This window comes from Cervus elaphus, chromosome 29 (assembly GCF_910594005.1).
Source record: "Cervus elaphus chromosome 29, mCerEla1.1, whole genome shotgun sequence".
NCBI classification, from domain to species: domain Eukaryota; kingdom Metazoa; phylum Chordata; class Mammalia; order Artiodactyla; family Cervidae; genus Cervus; species Cervus elaphus.
In genome coordinates this window covers 968,605-991,575 of record NC_057843.1, presented here as the reverse complement: position 1 = coordinate 991,575, position 22,971 = coordinate 968,605, and positions in this window count along the sequence as shown.

Genomic DNA, 22,971 nt, shown 5'->3' with positions numbered 1-22,971 from the left:
AATCCCCTGTGGAGACCAAAGAGAACGACCTAGTTCCCCACCTCATCGCGACCGGAGGCCTCACATCCTTTGAAAACTCCGAGGTACGCGGAAATCAGTGCCTCCAAAGGGGACGATGCCTGACTCCTCGTGAAACTTGATAGGAGTCCCAGTATTCCTGTGGCACGTGGAAAGGGACCCTTGGTCTCCCGCTTCAGCTGGAGAGGCATCCCAATTGCCCTGCCAAGCCTCAAGGAGAATCCCAAGTTGTCCCTCGCAACTAGGCAGGAGTTCTGACGTCGCTGAACAAAGATATGTGTGGAAGGGCCATCCCCGTCGTAACTCGAGAATATACCCCAGGTTCCCACCGCAACTCGAGAAAAACCATGAGACTTCACCCTCGCCGCGAGATGAGGCCTGTTTCCCCTGAACTGCGTGCAGAGCAATTCCGTGTTGCACATCACACATGAAAGGAGCCTTGATTTCCTTAATGGCACTCCAGCGAAACCCCAAGAACACTGTTTCTAGGCTAGAGGGATCCTGAGGTCACTGTAGCAACAGGAAAGAGCTCTGTGGACCAAAAATCAACTCGGGATGAGAGGTTAGTCCCTGGCTTCGACTCCAGAGGAATACCACCTTACCACAAGCACCTCAAGAGGAGGCTTCTCTCAGCTCTTGGTATGTGAGAGGGACCCTGAGTTCGCCCCTTCAAGTGGAATGGACACCGCGATGCCCTGACTCGAAAGAAGGCCGAATATCCCTGCAGTGACTTGAATGCAGGCTCGTCTTGCATCTCCCAAGACGAAAGGATGTCAGAATCCCCTGTGGAGACCACAGAGAAAGACCTCGTTCTCCACCTCATCGCGACCGGAGGCCTCACTTCCTTTGAAAACTCCAGAGGTACGCGGAGATCAGTGCCTCCAAAGGAGACGATGCCTGACTCCTCGTGAAACTTGATAGGAGTCCCAGGATTCCTGTGGCACGTGGAAAGGGACCCTTGGTCTCCCGCCTCAGCTGCAGAGGCGTCCCAATTGCCCTGACAAGCCTCGAGGAGAATCCCGAGTTGTCCCTCGCAACTAGGCAGGAGTCCTGACGTCGTTGAACAAACACGTGTGTGGAAGGGCCATCCCCGTCGTAACTCAAGTATATACCCCAGGTTCCCGCCGCAACTCGAGAAAAACCATCAGATTTCCCCTCGCCGTGAGATGAGGCCCGATTCCCCTGCACTGCAAGCAGAGTAATTCCGTGTTGCACATCACACATGAAAGGAGGCTTGATTTCCTTGATGGCACTCCAGAGAAACCCCAAGAACACTGTTTCAAGGCTAGAGGGATCCTGAGGTCACTGTAGCAACACGAAAGAGCTCAGTGGACCAAGAATCAACTCGAGATGCGAGGTTAGTCCCTGGCTTCGACTCCAGAGGTATACCACCTTACCACAAGCACCTCAAGCGGAGGCTTCTCTCAGCTCTAGGTATGTGAGAGGGACCCTGAGTTTGCGGCCTCAAGTGGAATGGACACCGCAATGCCCTGACTCGAAATAAGGCCAGATATCCCTGCAGTGACTTGAATGCAGGCTCGTCTTGCATCTCCCAAGACGAAAGGATGTGTGAATGCCCTGTGGAGACCACAGAAAAAGACCTAGTTCATCACCTCATTGCGACCGGAGGCCTCACATCCTTTGAAAACTCCAGAGGTACGCAGAGATCAGTGCCTCCAAAGGAGACGATGTCTGACTCCTTGAGAAACTTGATAGGAGTCCCAGGATTCCTGTGGCACGTGAAGGGAACCTTTGGTCTCCCGCCTCAGCTGGAGAGGCGTCCCAATTGCCCTGCCAAGCCTCGATTAGAATCCCGAGTTGTCCCTCGCAACTAGGCAGGAGTCCTGACTTCGCTGAACAAACACGTGTGTGGAAGGGCCATCCCCGTCGTAACTCGAGAATATACCCCAGGTTCCCGCCGCAACTCGAGAAAAACAATGAGACTTCCCCCTCGCCGCGAGATGAGGCCCGATTCCCCTGCACTGCATGCAGAGCAATTCTGTGTTGCACATCACACATGAAAGGAGCCTTGATTTCCTTGATGGCACTCCAGAGAAACCCCAAGAACACTCTTTCTAGGCTAGAGGGATCCTGCGGTCACTGTAGCAACACAAAAGGCCTCCGTGGACCAAAAATCAACTCGAGATGAGAGGTTAGTCCCTGGCTTCGACTCCAGAGGAATACCACCTTACCACAAGCACCTCAAGAGGAGGCTTCTCTCAGCTCTAGGTATGTGAGAGGGACCCTGAGTTCGAGGTCTCAATTGGAATGGACACCGCGATGCCCTGACCTGAAATAAGGCCGGATATCCCTGCAGTGACTTGAATGCAGGCTCGTCTTGCATCTCCCAAGACGAAAGGATGTCTGAATCCCCTGTGGAGACCACAGAGAAAGACCTAGTTCCCCACATCATCGCGACCGGAGGCCTCACATCCTTGAAAACTGCAGAGCTATGCGGAGATCAGTGCATAAAAAGGAGACGATGCCTGACTCCTCGTGAAACTTGATAGGAGTCCCAGGATTCCTGTGGCACGTGGAAAGGGACCCTTGGTCTCCTGCCTCAGCTGGAGAGGTGTCCCAATTGCCCCGCTAAGCCTGGAGGAGAATTCTGAGTTGTCCCTCGCAACTGGGCAGGAGTCCTGACGTCGCTGAACAAACACGTGTGTGCAAGGGCCATCCCCGACGAAACTCGAGTATATACTCCAGGTTCCCGCCGCAACTCGAGAAAAACCATCAGACTTCCCCCTCGCTGCGAGATGAGGCCCGATTCCCCTGCACTGCATGCAGAGCAATTCCGTGTTACACATCACACATGAAAGGAGCCTTGATTTGCTTGATGGCACTCCAGAGAAACCCCAAGAAAACTGTTTCTAGGCTAGAGGGATCCTGAGGTCACTGCAGCAACATGAAAGAGCTCCGTGGACCAAAAATCAACTCGAGATGAGAGGTTAGTCCCTGGCTTACACTCCAGAGGAATACCACCTTACCACAAGTACCTCAAGCGGAGGCTTCTCTCAGCTCTAGGTATGTGAGAGGGACCCTGAGTTTGCGGCCTCAAGTGGAATGGACACCGCGATGCCCTGACTCGAAATAAGGCCGGATATGCCTGCAGTTACTTGAATGCAGGCTCATCTTGCATCTCCCAAGACGAAAGGATGTCTGAATCCCCTGTGGAGACCACAGAGAAAGACCTCGTTCCCCACCTCATCGCGACCGGAGGCCTCACATCCTTTGAAAACTCGAGAGGTACGCGGAGATCATTGCCTCCAAAGGTGACGATGCGTGAATCCTCGTGAAACTTAATAGGAGTCTCAGGATTCCTGTGGCACGTGGAAACGGACCCTTGGTCTCCCGCCTCAGCTGGAAAGGCGTCCCAATTGCCCTGCCAAGCCTCGAGGAAAATCTCGAGTTGTCCCTCGCAACTAGGCAGGAGTCCTGACGTCGCTGAACAAACACGCGTGTGCAAGGGCCATCCCCTTCGTAACTCGAGAATATACCCCAGGTTCCCGCTGCAACTCGAGAAAAACCATCAGACTTCCCCCTCGCCGCGAGATGAGGCCCGATTCCCCTGCACTGCGGGCAGAGCAATTCCGTGTTGCACATCACACATGAAAGGAGCCTTGATTTCCTTGATGGCACTCCAGAGAAAGCCCAAGAACACTGTTTCAAGGCTAGAGGGATCCTGAGGTCACTGTAGTAACAGGAAAGAGCTCCGTGGACCAGAAATCAACTTGAGATGAGAATTTAGTCCCTGGCTTGACTCCAGAGGAATACCAACTTACCACAAGCAACTGAAAGGAGGCTTCTGTCAGCTCTAGGTATGTGAGAGGGACCCTGAGTTCGAGGCCTCAATTGGAATGGACACCGCGATGCCCTGACCTGAAATAAGGCCGGATATCCCTGCAGTGACTTGAATGCAGGCTCGTCTTGCATCTCCCAAGACGAAAGGATGTCTGAATCCCCTGTGGAGACCACAGAGAAAGACCTAGTTCCCCACCTCATCGCGACCGGAGGCCTCACATCCTTTGAAAACTGCAGAGGGACGCGGAGATCAGTGCCTAAAAAGGAGACGATGCCTGACTCCTCGTGAAACTTGATAGGAGTCCCAGGATTCTTGTGGCACGTGGAAAGGGACCCTTGGTCTCCCGCCTCAGCTGGAGAGGTGTCCCAATTGCCCCGCTAAGCCTGGAGGAGAATCCCGAGTTGTCCCTCGCAACTAGGCAGGAGTCCTGACGTCGCTGAACAAACACGTGTGTGGAAGGGCCATCCCCGTCGTAACTCGAGTATATACCCCAGGTTCCCGCCGCAACTCGAGAAAAACCATCAGATTTCCCCTCGCCGTGAGATGAGGCCCGATTCCCCTGCACTGCATGCAGAGTAATTCCGTGTTGCACATCACACATGAAAGGAGGCTTGATTTCCTTGATGGCACTCCAGAGAAAACCCAAGAACACTGTTTCAAGGCTAGAGGGATCCTGAGGTCACTGTAGCAACACGAAAGAGCTCAGTGGACCACAAATCAACTCGAGATGCGAGGTTAGTCCCTGGCTTCCACTCCAGAGGTATACCACCTTACCACAAGCACCTCAAGAGGAGGCTTCTCTCAGCTCTAGGTATGTGAGAGGGACCCTGAGTTTGCGGCCTCAAGTGGAATGGACACGGGAATGCCCTGACTCGAAATGAGGCCTGATATCCCTGCAGTTACTTGAATGCAGGCTCATCTTACATCTCCCAAGACGAAAGGATGTCTGAATCCCCTGTGGAGACCACAGAGAAAGACCTCGTTCCCCACCTCATCGCGACCGGAGGCCTCACATCCTTTGAAAACTCCAGAGGTACGCGGAGATCATTGCCTCCAAAGGTGACGATGCCTGAATCCTCGTGAAAATAAATAGGAGTCTCAGGATTCCTGTGGCACGTGGAAACGGACCCTTGGTCTCCCGCCTCAGCTGGAGAGGCGTCCCAATTGCCCTGCCAAGCCTCGAGGAGAATCCCGAGTTGTCCCTCGCAACTAGGCAGGAGACCTGACGTCGCTGAACAAACACGTGTATGGAAGGGCCATCCCCGTCGTAACTCGAGAATACACGCCAGGTTCCCGCCGCAACTCGAGAAAAACCATGAGACTTCCCCCTCGCCTCGAGTTGAGGCCCGATTCACCTGCACTGCGGGCAGAGCAATGCCGTGTTGCACATCACACAGGAAAGGAGCCTTGATTTCCTTGATGGCACTCCAGAGAAACCCCAAGAACACTGTTTCAAGGCTAGAGGGATCCTGAGGTCACTGTAGGAACACGAAAGAGCTCCGTGGACTAAGAATCAACTGGAGATGAGAGGTTAGTCCCTGGCTTCGACTCCAGAGGAATACCACCTTACCACAAGCACCTCAAGAGGAGGCTTCTCTCAGCTCTAGGTATGTGAGAGGGACCCTGAGTTTGCGGCCTCAAGTGGAATGGACACGGGAATGCCCTGACTCGAAATGAGGCCTGATATCCCTGCAGTGATTTGAGTACAGGCTAGTCTTGTATCTCCCAAGACGAAAGGATGTCTGATACCCCTGTGGAGACCACAGAGAAAGACCTCGTTCCCCACCTCATCGCGATCAGAGCCCTCACATCCTTTGAAAACTCCAGAGGTACGCGGAGATCAGTGCCTCCAAAGGAGACGATGCCTGACTCCTCGTGAAACTTGATAGGAGTCCCAGGATTCCTGTGGCACGTGGAAAGGGACCCTTGGTCTCCCGCCTCAGCTGGAGAGGCGTCCCAATTGCCCTGCCAAGCCTCGAGGAGAATCCCGAGTTGTCCCTCGCAACTAGGCAGGAGTCCTGACGTCGCTGAACAAACACGTGTGTGGAAGGGCCATCCCCGTCGTAACTCGAGAATATACCCCAGGTTCCCGCCGCAACTCTAGAAAAACCATGAGACTTCCCCCTTGCCCCGAGATGAGGCCCGATTCCCCTGCACTGCGTGCAGAGCAATTCCGTGTTGCACATCACACAGGAAAGGAGCCTTGATTTCCTTGATGGCACTCCAGAGAAACCACAAGAACACTGTTTCAAGGCTAGAGGGATCCTGAGGTCACTCTAGCAACACGAAAGAGCTCCGTGGACCAAGAATCAACTCGAGATGAGAGGTTAGTCCCTGGCTTCGACTCCAGAGGAATACCACCTTACCACAAGCACCTCAAGAGGAGGCTTCTCTCAGCGCTAGGTATGTGAGAGGGACCCTGAGTTTGTGGCCGCAAATGGAATGGAAACGGGAATGCCCTGATTCGAAATAAGGCCGGATATCCCTGCAGTGACTTGAATGCAGGCTCGTCTTGCATCTCCCAAGACGAAAGGATGTCTGAATCCCCTGTGCAGACCACAGAGAAAGACCTAGTTCCCCACCTCATCGCGACCAGAGGCCTCACATCCTTTGAAAACTCCAGAGGGACGCGGAGATCAGTGCCTCCAAAGGAGACGATGCCTGACCCCTCGTGAAACTTGATAGGAGTCCCAGGATTCCTGTGGCACGTGGAAAGGGACACTTGGTCTCCCGCCTCAGCTGGAGAGGCGTCCCAATTGCCCTGCCAAGCCTCGAGGAGAATCCCTAGTTGTTCCTCGCTACTAGGCAGGAGTCCTGCCGTCGCTGAACAAACACGTGTGTGGAAGGGCTATCCCCGTCGTAACTCGAGAATATCCCCCAGGTTCCCGCTGCAACTCGAGAAAAACCATGAGACTTCCCTCTCGCCACGAGATGAGGCCCGATTCCCCTGCACTGCGTGCAGAGCAATGCCGTGTTGCACATCACACATGAAAGGAGCCTTGATTTCCTTGATGGCACTCCAGAGAAAGGCCAAGAACACTGTTTCAAGGCTAGAGGGATCCTGAGGTCACTGCAGCAACACGAAAGAGCTCCGTGGACCATAAGTCAACTCGAGATGAGAGGTTAGTCCCTGGCTTCGACTCCAGAGGAGTACCACCTCCCACAAGCACCTCAAGAGGGGGCTTCTCTCAGCTCTAGGTATGTGAGAGGGACCCTGAGTTTGCGGCCTAAAGTGGAATGGACACCGCGATGCCCTGACTCGAAATAAGGCCGGATATGCCTGCAGTGACTTGAATGCAGGCTCGTCTTGCATCTCCCAGGACGACAGTATGTATGAATCCCCTATGGAGACCACAGAGAAAGACCTAGTTCCCCACCTCATCGTGACCGGAGGCCTCACATCCTTTGAGAACTCCAGAGCGACGCGGAGATCAGTGCCTATAAAGGAGACAATGCCTGACTCCTCGTAAAACTTGATAGAAGTCCCAGAATTCCTGTGGCACGTGGAAAGGGACACCTGGTCTCCCACCTCAGCTGGAGAGGCGTCCCAATTGCCCTGCCAAGCCTCGAGGAGAATCCCGAGTTGTCCCTCGCAACTAGGCAGGTGTCCTGACGTCGCTGAACAAACACGTGTGTGGAAGGGCCATCCCCGTCGTAACTCAAGAATATACCCCAGGTTCCCGCCGCAACTTGAAAAAACCATGAGACTTCCCCCTCGCTGCGAGATGAGGCCCGATTCCACTGCAGTGCATGCAGAGCAATGCCGTGTTGCACATCACACTGGAAAGGAGCCTTGATTTACTTGATGGCACTCCAGAGAAACCCCAAGAACACTGTTTCAAGGCTAGAGGGATCCTGAGGTCACTGGAGGAACACGAAAGAGCTCCCTGGACCACAAATCAACTCGAGATGAGAGGTTAGTCCGTGGCTTCGACTCCAGAGGAATACCACGTTACCACAAGCACCTCAAGAGGAGGCTTCTCTCAGCTCTAGGTATGTGAGAGGGACCCTGAGTTTGCGGCATCAAGTAGAATGGACACCGCGATGCCCTGACTCGCAATAAGGCCGGATATGCCTGCAGTGACGTGAATGCAGGCTCGTCTTGCATCTGGCAAGACGAAAGGATGTCTGAATCTCCTGTGGAGACCACAGAGAAAGACCTAGTTCCCCACCTCATCGCGAACGGAGGCCTCACCTCCTTTGAAAACTCCAGAGGCACGCGAAGATCAGTGCCTCCAAAGGAGACGATGCCTGACTCCTCGTGAAACTTGATAGGAGTCCCAGGATTCCTGTGGCATGTGGAAAGGGACCCTTGGTCTCCCGCCTCAGCTGGAGAGGCGTCCCAATTGCCCTGCCAAGCCTCGAGGAGAATCCCGAGTTGTCCCTCGCAACTAGGCAGGAGTCCTGACGTCGCTGAACAAACACGTGTGTGGAAGGGCCATCCCCGTCGTAACTCGAGAATATATCCCAGGTTCCCGCCGCAACTCGAGAAAAACCATGAGACTTCCCCCTCGCCGCGAGATGAGGCCCGATTCCCCTGCACTGCGTGCAGAGCAATGCCGTGTTGCACATCACACATGAAAGGAGCCTTGATTTCCTTAATGGCACTCCAGAGAAACCCCAAGAACACTGTTTCAAGGCTAGAGGGATCCTGAGGTCACTGTAGCAACACGAAAGAGCTCTGTGCACCACAAATCAACTCGAGATGAGAGGTTAGTCCCTGGCTTCGACTCCAGAGGAATACAAACTTACCACAAGCACCTCAAGAAGAGGCTTCTCTCAGCTCTAGGTATGTGAGAGGGACCCTGAGTTTGCGGCCTCAAGAGGAATGGACACCGCGATGCCATGAGTCGAAATAAGGCCGGGTATCCCTGCAGTGACTTGAATGCAGGCTCGTCTTGCATCTCCCAAGATGAAAGGACGTCTGAATCCCCTCTGGAGACAACAGAGAAAGAAATAGTTCCCCACCTCATCGCGACCAGAGGACTCACATCCTTTGAAAACTCCAGAGGGACGCGGAGATCAGTGCCTCCAAAGGAGACGATGCCTGACTCCTCATGAAACTTGATAGGAGTCCCAGGATTCCTGTGGCACGTGGAAAGGGACTCTTGGTCTCCGGCCTCAGCTGGAGAGGCGTCCCAATTGCCCTGCCAAGCCTCGAGGAGAATCCCAAGTTGTCCCTCGCAACTAGGCAGGAGTCCTGACGTCGCTGAATAAACACGTGTATGGAAGGGCCATCCCCGTCGTTACTCGAGAATATACCCCAGGTTCCCACCGCAACTCGAGATAAACCATGAGACTTCCCCCTCGACACGAGATGAGGCTTGATTCCAATGCACGGCGTGCAGAGCAATGCCGTGTTGCACATCACACAGGAAAGGAGCCTTGATTTCCTTGATGGCACTCCAGAGAAACCCCAAGAACACTGTTTCAAGGCTAGAGGGATCCTGAGGTCACTGTAGCAACACGAAAGAGCTCCGTGGACCAAAAATCAACTCGAGATGAGAGGTTAGTCCCTGGCTTCGACTCCAGAGGAATACCACCTTACCACAAGCACCTCAAGAGGAAGCTTCTCTCAGCTCTACGTATGTGAGAGGGACGCTGAGTTTGCGGCCTCAAGTGGAATGGACTCCGCGATGCCCTGACTGGAAATAAGGCTGGGTTTGCCTGCAGTGACTTGAAATCAGGCTCGTCTTGCATCTCCCAAGACGAAAGGATGTCTGAATCCCCTGTGGAGACCACAGAGAAAGACCTAGTTCCCCACCTCATTGTGACCGGAGGCCTCACCTCCTTTGAAAACTCCAGAGGGACGCGGAGATCAGTGCCTCAAAAGGAGAGGATGCCTGACTCCTCGTGAAACTTGATAGGAGTTCCATGATTCCTGTGGCACGTGGAAAGGGACCCTTAGTCTCCCTCCTTAGCTGGAGAGGTGTCCCAATTGCCCTGCCAAGCCTGGAGGAGAATCCCGAGTTGTCTCTCGCAACTAGGCAGGAGTCCTGACGTCGCTGAACAAACACGTGTGTGGAAGGGCCATCCCCGTCGTAACTCGAGAATATACCCCAGGTTCCAACCGCAACTCGAGAAAAACCATGAGACTTCCCCCTCGCCGCGAGATGAGGAACGATTCCCCTGCACTGCGTGCAGAGCAATGCCGTGTTGCACATCACACAGGAAAGGAGCCTTGATTTCCTTGATGGCACTCCACAGAAACCCCAAGAACACTGTTTCAAGGCTAGAGGGATCCTGAGGTCACTGTAGCAACACGAAAGATCTCCGTGGACCAAAAATCAACTCGAGATGAGAGGTTAGTCCCTGGCATCGACTCCAGAAGAATACCACCTTTCCACAATCACCTCAAGAGGAGGCTTCTCTCAGCTCAAGGTATGTGAGAGGGACCCTGAGTTTGCGGCATCAAGTGGAACAGACACCGCGATACCCTGGCTCGAAATAAGGCCGGATATCCCTGCAGTGACTTGAATGCAGGCTCGTCTTGCATCTCCCAAGACGAAAGGATGTCTGAATCCCCTGTGGAGACCACAGAGAAAGACCTAGTTTCCCACCTCATCGCGACCAGAGGCCTCACATCCTTTGAGAACTCCAGAGGGACGCGGAGATCAGTGCCTCTAAAGGAGACGATGCCTGATTCCTCGTGAAACTTGATTGGAGTCCCAGGATTCCTGTGGCACGTGGAAAGGGACCCTTGGTCTCTCACCTCAGCTGGAGAGGCGTCCCAATTGCCCTGCCAAGCCTCGAGGAGAATCCCGAGTTGTCCCTCGCAACTAGGCAGGAGTCCTGACGTCGCTGAACAAACACGTGTGTGGAAGGGCCATCCCCGTCGTAACTCGAGAATATACCGCAGGTTCCCGCCGCAACTCGAGAAAAACCATGAGACTTCCCCTTCGCCGAGAGATGAGGCCCGATTCCCCTGCACTGTGTGCAGAGCAATTCCGTGTTGCACATCAAACACAAGAAAGGAGCCTTGATTACCTTGATGGCACTCCAGAGAAACCCCAAGAACACTGTTTCAAGGCTAGAGGGATCCTGAGGTCACTGTAGCAACACGAAAGAGCTCCGTGGACCACAAATCAACTCGAGATGAGAGGTTAGTCCCTTGCTTTGACTCCAGAGGAATACCACCTTACCACAAGCACCTCAAGTGGAGGCTTCTCTCAGCTCTAGGTATTTGAGAGGGACCCTGAGTTAGCGGCCTCAAGAGGAATGGACACCGCGATGCCCTGTCTCGAAATAAGGCTGGATATCCCTGCAGTGACTTGAATGAAAGCTCGTCTTGCATCACCCAAGACGAAAGGATGTCTGAATCCCATGTGGAGACCACAGAGAAAGACCTAGTTCCCCACATCATCTCGACTGGAGGCCTCACATCTTTTGAAAACTCCAGAGGGATGCGGAGATCAGTGCCTCCAAAGGAGACGATGCCTGACTCCTCGTGAAAATTGATAGGAGTCCCAGAATTCCTCTGGCACGTGGAAAGGGACATTTGGTCTCCCACGTCAGCTGGAGAGGTGTCCCAATTGTCCTGCAAGCCTCGAGGAGAATCCCGAGTTGTTCCTCGCAACTAGGCAGGAGTCCTGACGTCGCTGAACAAACACGTGTGTGGAAAGGCCATCCCCGTCGTAACTCGAGAATATACCCCAGTTTCCCGCCGCAACTCCAGAAAAACGATGAGACTTCCCCCTCGCCGCGAGATGAGGCCCGATTCCCCTGCACTGCATGCAGAGCAATGCCGTGTTGCACATCACACAGGAAAGGAGCCTTGATTTCCTTGATGGCACTCCACAGCAACCCCAAGAACACTGTTTCAAGGCTAGAGGGGTCCTGAGGTCACTGTAGCAACACGAAAGAGCTCCGTGGACCACAAATCAATTCGAGATGAGAGGTTAGTCCCTGGCTTCGACTCCAGAGGAATACCACCTTACCACAAGCACCTCAAGAGGAGGCTTCTCTCAGCTCTAGGTATGTGAGAGGGACCCTGAGTTTGCGGCCTCAAGTGGAATGGACACTGCGATGCCCTGACTCGAAATAAGGCCGGATATCCCTGCAGTGACTTGAATGCAGGCTCGTCTTGCATCTGGCAAGATGAAAGGATGTCTGAATCTCCTGTGGAGACCACAGAGAAAGACCTAGTTCCCCACCTCATCGCGAACGGAGGCCTCACCTCCTTTGAAAACTCCAGAGGCACGCGAAGATCAGTGCATCCAAAGGAGACGATGCCTGACTCCTCGTGAAACTTGATAGGAGTCCCAGGATTCCTGTGGCACGTGGAAAGGGACTCTTGGTCTCCGGCCTCAGCTGGAGAGGCGTCCCAATTGCCCTGCCAAGCCTCGAGGAGAATCCCAAGTTGTCCCTCGCAACTAGGCAGGAGTCCTGATGTCGCTGAATAAACACGTGTATGGAAGGGCCATCCCCGTCGTAACTCGAGAATATACCCCAGGTTCCCGCCGCAACTCGAGATAAACCATGAGACTTCCCCCTCGACACGAGATGAGGCTCGATGCCAATGCACTGCGTGCAGAGCAATGCCGTGTTGCACATCACACAGGAAAGGAGCCTTGATTTCCTTGATGGCACTCCAGAGAAACCCCAAGAACACTGTTTCAAGGCTAGAGGGATCCTGAGGTCACTGCAGCAACACGAAAGAGCTCCGTGGACCAAAAATCAACTCGAGATGAGAGGTTAGTCCCTGGCTTCGACTCCAGAGGAATACCACCTTACCACAAGCACCTCAAGAGGAAGCTTCTCTCAGCTCTACGTATGTGAGAGGGACGCTGAGTTTGCGGCCTCAAGTGGAATGGACACCGCGATGCCCTGACTGGAAATAAGGCTGGGTTTGCCAGCAGTGACTTGAAATCAGGCTCGTCTTGCATCTCCCAAGACGAAAGGATGTCTGAATCCCCTGTGGAGACCACAGAGAAAGACCTAGTTCCCCACCTCATTGTGACCGGAGGCCTCACCTCCTTTGAAAACTCCAGAGGGACGCGGAGATCAGTGCCTCAAAAGGAGAGGATGCCTGACTCCTCGTGAAACTTGATAGGAGTTCCATGATTCCTGTGGCACGTGGAGAGGGACCCTTAGTTTCCCTCCTTAGCTGGAGAGGTGTCCCAATTTCCCTGCCAAGCCTGGAGGAGAATCCCGAGTTGTCTCTCGCAACTAGGAAGGAGTCTTGACGTCGCTGAACAAACACGTGTGTGGAAGGGCCATCACCGTCGTAACTCGAGAATATACCCCAGGTTCCAACCGCAACTCGAGAAAAACCATGAGACTTCCCCCTCGCCGCGAGATGAGGAACGATTCCCCTGCACTGCGTGCAGAGCAATGCCGTGTTGCACATCACACAGGAAAGGAGCCTTGATTTCCTTGATGGCACTCCACAGAAACCCCAAGAACACTGTTTCAAGGCTAGAGGGATCCTGAGGTCACTGTAGCAACACGAAAGATCTCCGTGGACCAAAAATCAACTCGAGATGAGAGGTTAGTCCCTGGCATCGACTCCAGAGGAATACCACCTTTCCACAATCACCTCAAGAGGAGGCTTCTCTCAGCTCTAGGTATGTGAGAGGGACCCTGAGTTTGCGGCATCAAGTGGAACAGACACCACGATACCCTGACTCGAAATAAGGCCGGATATCCCTGCAGTGACTTTAATGCAGGCTCGTCTTGCATCTCCCAAGACGAAAGGATGTCTGAATCCCCTGTGGAGACCACAGAGAAAGACCTAGTTTCCCACCTCATCGCGACCAGAGGCCTCACATCCTTTGAGAACTCCAGAGGGACGCGGAGATCAGTGCCTCTAAAGGAGACGATGCCTGACTCCTCGTGAAACTTGATTGGAGTCCCAGGATTCCTGTGGCACGTGGAAAGGGACCCTTTTTCTCTCACCTCAGCTGGAGAGGCGTCCCAATTGCCCTGCCAAGCCTCGAGGAGAATCCCGAGTTGTCCCTCGCAACTAGGCAGGAGTCCTGACGTCGCTGAACAAACACGTGTGTGGAAGGGCCATCCCCGTCGTAACTCGAGAATATACCGCAGGTTCACGCCGCAACTCGAGAAAAACCATGAGACTTCCCCCTCGCCGAGAGATGAGGCCCGATTCCCCTGCACTGTGTGCAGAGCAATTCCGTGTTGCACATCAAACACAAGAAAGGAGCCTTGATTACCTTGATGGCACTCCAGAGAAACCCCAAAAACACTGTTTCAAGGCTAGAGGAATCCTGAAGTCACTGTAGCAACACGAAAGAGCTCCGTGCACCACAAATCAACTCGAGATGAGAGGTTAGTCCCTTGCTTTGACTCCAGAGGAATACCACCTTACCACAAGCACCTCAAGAGGAGGCTTCTCTCAGCTCTAGGTATGTGAGAGGGACCCTGAGTTAGCGGCCTCAAGTGGAATGGACACCGCGATGCCCTGTCTCGAAATAAGGCTGGATATCCCTACAGTGACTTCAATGAAAGCTCGTCTTGCATCACCCAAGACGAAAGGATGTCTGAATCCCATGTGGAGACCACAGAGAAAGACCTAGTTCCCCACATCATCGCGACTGGAGGCCTCACATCTTTTGAAAACTCCAGAGGGATGCGGAGATCAGTGCCTCCAAAGGAGACGATGCCTGACTCCTCGTGAAAATTGATAGGAGTCCCAGAATTCCTCTGGCACGTGGAAAGGGACATTAGGTCTCCCACCTCAGCTGGAGAGGTGTCCCAATTGTCCTGCAAGCCTCGAGGAGAATCCCGAGTTGTCCCTCGCAACTAGGCAGGAGTCCTGACGTCGCTGAACAAACACGTGTGTGGAAAGGCCATCCCCGTCGTAACTCGAGAATATACCCCAGTTTCCCGCCGCAACTCCAGAAAAACCATGAGACTTCCCCCTCGCCGCGAGATGAGGCCCGATTCCCCTACACTGCATGCAGAGCAATTCCGTGTTGCACATCACACAGGAAAGGAGCCTTGATTTCCTTGATGGCACTCCACAGCAACCCCAAGAACACTGTTTCAAGGCTAGAGGGGTCCTGAGGTCACTGTAGCAACACGAAAGAGCTCCGTGGACCACAAATCAACTCGAGATGAGAGGTTAGTCCCTGGCTTCGACTCCAGAGGAATACCACCTTACCACAAGCACCTCAAGAGGAGGCTTCTCTCAGCTCTAGGTATGTGAGAGGGACCCTGACTTTGCGGCCTCAAGTGGAATGGACACCGCGATGCCCTGACTCGAAATAAGGCCGGATATCCCTGCAGTGACTTGAATGCAGGCTCGTCTTGCATCTCCCAAGACGAAAGGATGTCTGAATCCCTTGTGGAGACCACAGAGAAAGACCTAGTTCCCCACCTCATCGCGACCGGAGGCCTCACATCCTTTGAAAACTGCAGAGGGATGCGGAGATCAGTGCCTATAAAGGAGAGGTTGACTGACGCCTCGTGAAACTTGATAGGAGTCCGAGAATTCCTGTGGCACGTGAAAAGGGACACTTGGTCTCCCACCTCAGCTGGAGAGGCGTCCCAATTGCCCTGCCAAGCCTCGAGGAGAATCCCGAGTTGTCCCTCGCAACTAGGCAGGAGTCCTGACGTCGCTGAACAAACACGTGTGTGGAAGCGCCATCCCCGTCGTAACTGGAGAATATACCCCAGTTTAGTGCCGCAACTCCAGAAAAATCATGAGACTTCCCCCTAGCCGCGAGGTGAGGCCCGATTCCCCTACATTGCGTGCAGAGCAATGCCGTGTTGCACATCACACAGGAAAGGATCCTTGATTTCCTTGATGGCACTCAAGAGAAAGCCCAAGAACACTGTTTCAAGGCTAGAGGGATCCTGAGGTCACTGCAGCAACACGAAAGAGCTCCGTGGACCAAAAGTCAACTCGAGATGAGAGGTTAGTCCCTGGCTTCGACTCCAGAGGAGTACCACCTTCCCACAAGCACCTCAAGAGGGGGCTTCTCTCAGCTCTAGGTATGTGAGAGGGACCCTGAGTTTGCGGCATCAAGTGGAATGGACACCGCGATGCCCTGACTCGAAATAAGGCCGGATATCCCTGCAGTGACTTGAATGCAGGCTCGTCTTGCATCTCCTAGGACGACAGGATGTATGAATCCCCTGTGGAGACCACAGAGAAAGACCTAGTTCCCCACCTCATCGCGACCGGAGGCCTCACATCCTTTGAGAACTCCAGAGGGACGTGAAGATCAGTGCCTATAAAGGAGAGAATGCCTGACTCCTGGTGAAACTTGATAGGAGTCCCAGAATTCCTGTGGCACGTGGAAAGGGACACCTTGTCTCCCACCTCAGCTGGAGAGGCGTCCCAATTGCCCTGCCAAGCCTCGAGGAGAATCCCGAGTTGTCCCTCGCAACTAGGCAGGAGTCCTGGCGTCGCTGAAGAAACACGTGTGTGGAAGGGCCATCCCCGTCGTAACTCGAGAATATACCCCAGGTTCCCACCGCAACTCGAGAAAAACCATGAGACTTCCCCCTCGCTGCGAGATGAGGCCCGATTCCCCTGCACTGCGTGCAGAGCAATGCCGTGTTGCACATCACACTGGAAAGGAGCCTTGATTTCCTTGATGGCACTCCAGAGAAACCCCAAGAACACTGTTTCAAGGCTAGAGGGATCCTGAGGTCACTGGAGGAACACGAAAGAGCTCCCTGGACCACAAATCAACTGGAGATGAGAGGTTAGTCCCAGGCTTCGACTCCAGAGGAATACCACGTTACCACAAGCACCTCAAGAGGAGACTTCTCTCAGCTCTAGGTATGTGAGAGGGACCCTGAGTTTGCGGCATCAAGTGGAATGGACACCGCGATGCCCTGACTCGCAATAAGGCCGGATATGCCTGCAGTGACTTGAATGCAGGCTCGTCTTGCATCTGGCAAGACGAAAGGATGTCTGAATCCCCTGTGGAGACCACAGAGAAAGACCTAGTTCCCCACCTCATCGCGACCGGAGGCCTCACCTCCTTTGAAAACTCCAGAGGCACGCGAAGATCAGTGCCTCCAAAGGAGACGATGCCTGACTCCTCGTGAAACTTGATAGGAGTCCCAGGATTCCTGTGGCACGTGGAAAGGGACCCTTGGTTTCCCGCCTCAGCTGGAGAGGCGTCCCAATTGCCCTGCCAAGCCTCGAGGAGAATCCCGAGTTGTCCCTCGCAACTAGGCAGGAGTCCTGACTTTGCTGAACAAACACGTGTGTGGAAGGGCCATCCCCGTCGTAACTCGATAATATAACCCAGGTTCCCACCGCAACTCGAGAAAAAACATGAGACTTCCCCCTCGCCGCGAGACGAGGCCCGATTCTCCTGCACTGCGTGCAGAACAATGCCGTGTTGCACATCACACAGGAAAGGAGCCTTGATTTCCTTGATGGCACTCCAGAGAAAGCCCAAGAACACTGTTTCAAGGCTAGAGGGATCCTGAGGTCACTGTAGCAAAACGGAAGAGCTCCGTGGACCAAAAATCAACTCGAAATGAGAGCTTATTCCCTGGCTTCGACTCCAGAGGAATACCACCTTACCACAAGCACCTCAAGAGGAGGCTTCTCTCAGCTCTTGGTATGTGAGAGGGACCCTGAGTTTGCGGCCTCAAGTGGAATGGACACCGCGATGCCCTGACTCGAAATAAGGCCGGATATCCCTGCAGTGACTTGAATGCAGGCTCGTCTTGCATCTCCGAAGACGAAAGGATGTCTGAATCCCCTGTGGAGACGACAGAGAAAGACCTAGTTCCCCACCTCATCGCGACCGGAGGCCTCACATCCTTTGAAAACTCCAGAGGCACGCGAAGATCAGTGCCTCCAAAGGAGACGATGCCTGACTCCTCGTGAAACTTGATAGGAGTCCCAGGTTTCCTGTGGCACGTGGAAAGGGACCCTTGGTTTCCCGCCTCAGCTGGAGAGGCGTCCCAATTGCCCTGCCAAGCCTCGAGGAGAATCCCGAGTTGTCCCTCGCAACTAGGCAGGAGTCCTGACTTTGCTGAACAAACACGTGTGTGGAAGGGCCATCCCCGTCGTAACTCGATAATATAACCCAGGTTCCCACCGCAACTCGAGAAAAACCATGAGACTTCCCCCTCGCCGCGAGATGAGGCCCGATTCCCCTGCACTGCATGCAGAGCAATGCCGTGTTGCACATCACACAGGAAAGGAGCCTTGATTTCCTTGATGGCACTCAAGAGAAAGCCCAAGAACACTGTTTCAAGGCTAGAGGGATCCTGAGGTCACTGCAGCAACACGAAAGAGCTCCGTGGACCAAAAGTCAACTCGGGATGAGAGGTTAGTCCCTGGCTTCGACTCCAGAGGAGTACCACCTTCCCACAAGCATCTCAAGAGGGGGCTTCTCTCAGCTCTAGGTATGTGAGAGGGACCCTGAGTTTGCGGCATCAAGTGGAATGGACACCGCGATGCCCTGACTCGAAATAAGGCCGGATATCCCTGCAGTGACTTGAATGCAGGCTCGTCTTGCATCTCCCAGGACGACAGGATGTATGAATCCCCTGTGGAGACCACAGAGAAAGACCTAGTTCCCCACCTCATCGCGACCGGAGGCCTCACATCCTTTGAGAATTCCAGAGGGACGTGAAGATCATTGCCTATAAAGGAGAGAATGCCTGACTCCTCGTGAAACTTGATAGGAGTCCCAGAATTCCTGTGACACGTGGAAAGGGACACCTGGTCTCCCACCTCAGCTGGAGAAGCGTCCCAATTGCCCTGCCAAGCCTCGAGGAGAATCCCGAGTTGTCCCTCGCAACTAGGCAGGAGTCCTGGCGTCGCTGAAGAAACACGTGTGTGGAAGGGCCATCCCCGTCGTAACTCGAGAATATACCCCAGGTTCCCACCGCAACTCGAGAAAAACCATGAGACTTCCCCCTCGCTGCGAGATGAGGCCAGATTCCCCTGCACTGCGTGCAGAGCAATGCCGTGTTGCACATCACACTGGAAAGGAGCCTTGATTTCCTTGATGGCACTCCAGAGAAACCCCAAGAACACTGTTTCAAGGCTAGAGGGATCCTGAGGTCACTGGAGGAACACGAAAGAGCTCGCTGGACCACAAATCAACTCGAGATGAGAGGTTAGTCCCTGGCTTCGACTCCAGAGGAATACCACGTTACCACAAGCACCTCAAGAGGAGACTTCTCTCAGCTCTAGGTATGTGAGAGGGACCGTGAGTTTGCGGCATCAAGTGGAATGGACACCGCGATGCCCTGACTCGCAATAAGGCCGGATATGCCTGCAGTGACTTGAATGCAGGCTCGTCTTGCATCTCGCAAGACGAAAGGATGTCTGAATCCCCTGTGGAGACCACAGAGAAAGACCTAGTTCCCCACCTCATCGCGACCGGAGGCCTCACATCCTTTGAAAACTCCAGAGGCACGCGAAGATCAGTGCCTCCAAAGGAGACGATGCCTGACTCCTCGTGAAACTTGATAGGAGTCCCAGGTTTCCTGTGGCACGTGGAAAGGGACCCTTGGTTTCCCGCCTCAGCTGGAGAGGCGTCCCAATTGCCCTGCCAAGCCTCGAGGAGAATCCCGAGTTGTCCCTCGCAACTAGGCAGGAGTCCTGACTTTGCTGAACAAACACGTGTGTGGAAGGGCCATCCCCGTCGTAACTCGATAATATAACCCAGGTTCCCACCGCAACTCGAGAAAAACCATGAGACTTCCCCCTCGCCGCGAGATGAGGCCCGATTCTCCTGCACTGCGTGCAGAACAATGCCGTGTTGCACATCACACAGGAAAGGAGCCTTGATTTCCTTGATGGCACTCCAGAGAAAGCCCAAGAACACTGTTTCAAGGCTAGAGGGATCCTGAGGTCACTGTAGCAAAACGAAAGAGCTCCGTGGACCAAAAATCAACTCGAAATGAGAGGTTAGTCCCTGGCTTCGACTCCAGAGGAATACCACCTTACCACAAGCACCTCAAGAGGAGGCTTCTCTCAGCTCTTGGTATGTGAGAGGGACCCTGAGTTGCGGCCTCAATTGGAATGGACACCGCGATGCCCTGACTTGAAATAAGGCCAGATATGCCTGCAGTTAAATGAATGCAGGCTTGTCTTGCATCTCCCAAGATGAAAGGATGTCTGAATCCCCTGTGGAGACCACAGAGGAAGACCTAGTTCCCCACCTCATCGCGACCGGAGGCCTCACATCCTTTGAAAACTCCAGAGGCACGCGAAGATCAGTGCCTCCAAAGGAGACGATGCCTGACTCCTCGTGAAACTTGATAGGAGTCCCAGGTTTCCTGTGGCACGTGGAAAGGGACCCTTGGTTTCCCGCCTCAGCTGGAGAGGCGTCCCAATTGCCCTGCCAAGCCTCGAGGAGAATCCCGAGTTGTCCCTCGCAACTAGGCAGGAGTCCTGACTTTGCTGAACAAACACGTGTGTGGAAGGGCCATCCCCGTCGTAACTCGATAATATAACCCAGGTTCCCACCGCAACTCGAGAAAAACCATGAGACTTCCCCCTCGCCGCGAGATGAGGCCCGATTCTCCTGCACTGCGTGCAGAACAATGCCGTGTTGCACATCACACAGGAAAGGAGCCTTGATTTCCTTGATGGCACTCCAGAGAAAGCCCAAGAACACTGTTTCAAGGCTAGAGGGATCCTGAGGTCACTGTAGCAACACGAAAGAGCTCCGTGGACCAAAAATCAACTCGAGATGAGAGGTTAGTCCCTGGTTTCGACTCCAGAGGGATACTACCTTACCAGAAGCACTTCAAGAGTAGGTTTCTCTCAACTCTAGGTATGTGAGAGGGACCCTGAGTTTGCGGCCTCAAGTGGAATGGACACCGCGATGCCCTGACTGGAAATACGGCCTGATATCCCTGCAGTGACTTGAATGCAGGCTCGTCTTGCATCTCCCAAGACGAAAGGATGTCTGAATCCCCTGTGGAGACCACAGAGAAATACCTAGTTATCTCGACCGGAGGCCTCACATCCTTTGTAAACTCCACAGGGACGCGGAGATCAGTGCCTCCAAAGGAGGCGATGCCTGACTCCTCGTGAAACTTGATAGGAGTCCCAGAATTCCTGTGGCACGTGGAAAGGGACCCTTGCTCTCCCGCCTCAGCTGGAGAGACGTCCCAATTGCCCTGCCAAGCCTCGAGGAGAATCCCGAATTGTCCCTCTCAACTAGGCAGGAGTCCTGACGTCGCTGAACAAACACATGTGTGGAAGGGCCATCCCCGCCGTAACTCGAGAATATACCCCAGGTCCCCGCCGCAACTCGAGAAAAACCATGAGACTTCCCTCTCGCTGCGAGATGAGGCCCGATTCCCCTGCACTGCGTGCAGAGCAATGACGTTTTGCACATCACACAGGAAAGTAGCCTTGATTTCCTTGATGGCACTCCAGAGAAAACCCAAAAATACTGTTTCAAGGCTAGAGGGATCCTGAGGTAACTGTAGCAACACGAAAGAGCTCCGTGGACCAAAAATCAACTCGAGATGAGAGGTTAGGCCCTGGCTTCGACTCCAGAGGAATACCACCTTACCACAAGCACCTCAAGAGGAGGCTTCTCTCAGCTCTATGTATGTGAGAGGGACCCTGAGTTTGCGGCCTCAAGTGGAATGAACACCGCGATGTCCTGACTCGAAATAAGGCCGGATATCCCTGCAGTGACTTGAATGCAGGCTCGTCTTGCATCTCCCAAGACGAAAGGATGTCTGAATCCCCCGTGGAGACCACAGAGAAAGACCTAGTTCCCCACCTCATCGCGATCGGAGGCCTCACATCCTTTGAAAACTCCAGAGGGACGCGGAGATCAGTGCCTCCAAAGAAGACGATGCCTGACTCCTCGTGAAACTTGATAGGAGTCCCAGGATTCCTGTGGCACTTGGAAAGGGAGACTTGGACTCCCGCCTCAGCTGGAGATGCGTCCCAATTGCCCTGCCAAGCCTCGAGGAGAATCCCGAGTTGTCCCTCGCAACTAGGCAGGAGTCCTGACGTCGCTGAACAAACACGTGTGTGGAAGATCCATCCCCGTTGTAACTCGAGAATATACCCCAGGTTCCCGCCGCAACTCGAGAAAAACCATGAGACTTCCCCTTCACCGCGAGATGAGGCCCGATTCCCCTGCACTGCGTGCAGAGCAATGCCGTGTTGTACATCACACAGGAAAGGAGCCTTGATTTCCTTGATGGCACTCCAGAGAAAGCCCAAGAACACTGTTTCAAGGCTAGAGGGATCCTGAGGTCACTGTAGCATCACGAAAGAGCTCCATGGACCAAAAATCAACTCGAGATGAGAGGTTAGTCCCTGTCTTCAACTCCTGAAGAATACCACCGTACCACAAGCACCTCAAGAGGAGGCTTCTCTCAGCTCTAGGTATGTGAGAGGGACCCTGAGTTTGCGGCCTCAAGTGGAATGAACACCGCGATGCCCTGACTGGAAATAAGGCCGGATATCCCTGCAGTGACTTGAATGCAGGCTCGTCTTGCATCTCGCAAGACGAAAGGATGTCTGAATCCCCTGTGGAGACCACAGAGAAAGACCTAGTTCTCCACCTCATCGCGACCGGAGGCCTCACCTTCTTTGAAAACTCCAGAGGGATGCGGAGATCAGTGCCTCCAAAGGAGACGATGCCTGACTCCTCGTGAAACTTGATAGGAGTCTCAGGATTCCTGTGGCACGTGGAAAGGGACCCTTGTTCTCCCGCCTCAGATGGAGAGGCGTCCCAATTGCCCTGCCAAGCCTCGAGGAGAATCCCGAGATGTCCCTCGCAACTAGGCAGGAGTCCTGACTTTGCTGAACAAACACGTGTGTGGAAGGGCCATCCCCGTCGTAACTCGAGAATATAACCCAGGTTTCCGTTGAAACTCGAGAAAAACCATGAGACTTCCCCCTCGCCGCGAAATGAGGCCCGATTCACCTGCAATGCGTGCCGAGCAATGCCGTGCTGCACATCACACAGGAAAGGAGCCTTGATTTCCTTGATGGCACTCCAGAGAAACCCCAAGAACACTGTTTCAAGGCTAGAGGGATCCTGAGGTCACTGTAGCAACACGAAACAGCTCCGTGGACCAAAAATCAACTCGAGATGAGAGGTTAGTCCCTGGCTTCGACTCCAGAGGAATACCACCTTACCACAAGCACCTCAAGAGGAGGCTTCTCTCAGCTCTAGGTATGTGAGAGGGACCCTGAGTTGCGGCCTCAAGTGGAATGG